This window comes from Volvox carteri, assembly GCF_000143455.1.
Source record: "Volvox carteri f. nagariensis unplaced genomic scaffold VOLCAscaffold_34, whole genome shotgun sequence".
Taxonomy (NCBI): Eukaryota; Viridiplantae; Chlorophyta; class Chlorophyceae; order Chlamydomonadales; family Volvocaceae; genus Volvox; species Volvox carteri.
In genome coordinates this window covers 1,001,087-1,004,234 of record NW_003307577.1, presented here as the reverse complement: position 1 = coordinate 1,004,234, position 3,148 = coordinate 1,001,087, and positions in this window count along the sequence as shown.

Genomic DNA, 3,148 nt, shown 5'->3' with positions numbered 1-3,148 from the left:
CGGGGGTTAGGCGTTGGATGTACGGGTGTAAGATGCGCNGACGGGGGGTTGTGAGCGAGCGCGGGGGGGGCGGAGGAGGGGAGAAAGGGGGGAGAGATCTTGCGAAACACGCCACGCGGTACCAACTGCCCGTGTTGCCCAAGTGGGTCAAAGGGCTGCCGTGAAGCGGGCATGTGGATGGAGAGGGGGATGTGGGAACCCAACATGGCTAAACACCTTAAACATGCATCCTCTTGATTACTTGCCTGCCATCTCCCACCTCCCCACCCGCACCGCCACCGACCTCACACCCGCCCCATCCCCACGTGTCTCGTCCCCCCTAACCACTTTCCTAACTAACCTCATACCGTACCTACGGCCAGTGCCAGCAATTTGCTGTTACATCGCTCGTCTGAGAAGACCTGGAAGATGGATAGGAAGCGGCTCAGCGGCGTGCTGGAGCCGGCGGCGGCAGCCGTCGTGTCAGTGGTGGTGGCGCCGACGGCGCCGTCGCCGCGGCCGCTGGCGCCGTCCGGCGCTGCGGCCGCCGATGCCGCGGCCGTGACGACGAGGACCTGTCTTTTACCCGCGGCGTCGCCGATACGCTGACGGCGCTGCAGTGGCAACGACACCGCTGATCCCGGCAAGAGAAACACCGACTTGTGCGTATTCCTGCTAGGGGGCCCGGTGGTGGTGGTGGTGGAGCTGGGAGTGCTGGCACATCGACTGCGGAGCCGGGCGCGACCCAGACGTGAACGGCTCGCAGGGTTGAAAGGGAGAAGAGAGGTAGGAAGAGGGCGGGCTGCCGCGCTCCCGTCGTTCGTGAGGGCAGAGAAGGGGCAGGAGAAGAGGATGCGGCGCGCCGGCGGCAGTTGAAGTGAAACCGGGCGCAAGGCCGGTGTGGACGTCCTTTGACCGATGTGCGAAGCCATTGTGCGACTCATGTTCTGGACGCAACCCGGCAGAGACGACGTAACTTTCCTTAGCGCTTCCAAAAAGGTCTTCGGTGCTGCTGAGGTCTGGTAGTTAGAAGCTTACACAGCGCAACGGCTGCAAATGGCTGCAACGGCTGTCGTTAGAAAAAGTGATCGGCACTGAGTGACGATCAAGACGTTTTCCGGACTCGAATCTATGAATATTAAAAGCAGATTTGTTGAGCAGCAGTTATGACGATAACGGATGGGATACTGTCCGACTTGCCACCCACCAGGGCTTTAGGGAGCTTCAGGATGGAGCTTATGGCAGATTCAGACACGTTCTTATGTGTGTAGTTCCTCAGCCTACTTGGAAACAATCAGTTCGAAATGTAAAGTTTTCGAAATCGTAGCGTGCGGCAAGCCGGACGCAAGCTCGCATGATATGAGATTGATGGCCATCCACCGCATTCGTCTTTTCAAATTGGATCCATTTAACAGTGAGAATGGGCTGGGCTACGCAGCACCGCACACCGATCCTGCGCAAGGCGTTTGCAACATATCTCCCCGCTATCGTTCGCATCATTGAAGAGCCCATAAAAATGCAGCATCAACTCCTAAGAGTTGAAGTCTGAAAGTATTGTAATGCTGTCGCGGCATGGGTGATACTGATCAAGGGTGATTTCCTAACCCCTAACGAAAGGTCGCATTGCCCTCGGCACGTCATAATCGCAGTTGTAGTAGTTGAGATCATTGAGTTTACAAAGTCTATTTGCGTGAAAGCATTGTTGTTCGCAGGGATTTTTACAGCGCATAGCAGTCTTCCAGTCGCAAGTCGTCGAAAGGCAGCGGACTCCGTGAACAGTTCTGCACCAGCGACTAGGCCATCCTACCGCTGACGCTTAACGTGGAAACTTTCCTATTCCTTGATGTGACTGACCTGCGTGTGGCCGCGTCCTGCTCATTTCCGCTCCGTTTCCCCATGCCGTGCCCTACTCCGCCTTGGCTGGTTGCCCTCAGGCCCCGTGGTCATCACGACGATATAGTTCACACAAGGCAGGCAGATTTGTATTGTCGTACATATTTCCGTCCGTCTCATGGGTCGTACATACATACATACGTACATACATACCGTTGTCTACCGCAGCTTCCTGCCTTCCGAGCTTCCCCCAGTCAATTATTCCCACACTGCCCAAATTCACTCGCACCTCCATAGTTGCTTTTCCCCGTATTTGTCAACTTTCTCCGGCTCGGATGCGGTCAATTCAGCAGTTTAAATAACAAATTCATCCAGGCAAAGGGCAGGAGTCGTGCGGGACTTACAATGTTGGAAAAACACATAGCGCAGGACGCGGGGAGAGCCTAGCGTGGGGGTCGAGTAAACTGCTTGGGTTGTATGGGGAACGGCATTTTAGTGCAAGGACGGGCTCTCGCAGTCTGCCCCATGGGGGCTTATGTGGGTTCGAACCCCATTGGGACGGAACTGCGCATTTTGTACACAATCGGCATGCTCGTGGTCGTGCTAGGGATTTGGAATCTAAGGCATAGAGGACTTCAGGGTGCGTGCGGACAGACAGCTGGAAGCGCAAGCAGGTATGCGAAAATGGATGTGTTAGGGATGTACGACAGGACGAACGTATTCGTACATGTCGTTGTGCGCGCCTTGCCTCTTGGCACCGCTTCTGTTCAAAAACCAATGAGGTCATACGGTGAGACGCCGATATGGCATCCAGTTGTCTGGGGTCTAGGCGCATTGTCCACTTTTGTGTTAGCACGACGCTGGAGATGTACTTGGGTTAGGAAGCGACAGCTTTTGCGGAGGCTCTTTGACAAAGACTCGTCGTTCCTAAATCTTTCTTTTATTCTTGATGTGTTCTTGATGGTCATTAAGCTTAAGTCGGTCACTCGCCCGTACTTGCAGTTCTTCGACACCATGCTCCCACGTGAACGAAGTGCCTTACCGGGCCATCTTCATCAGCCTTGCGCCCACCAGGTATAACGCCCACATAACAAACGAGGAATCAGACGCCATAACTACACGACATGTTTAGAGAAATGTAGCGCCATAAGAGGCAATAATGGCAGTAATAGCAGGAGCGAAAGGCGTTGGCCGAGGGAGGTGTCGGCGCAAAAATGCCTCAGCTGATGCCCCTCTGCCGCCCGGAAGCTACCGAAAACGAGATTGGGTGGTAGTGGTGCAAGAGCCGGTTCCCCAGAAAAGAGGCTTTACACCATAGCAGTAAGACAGTTCGGAT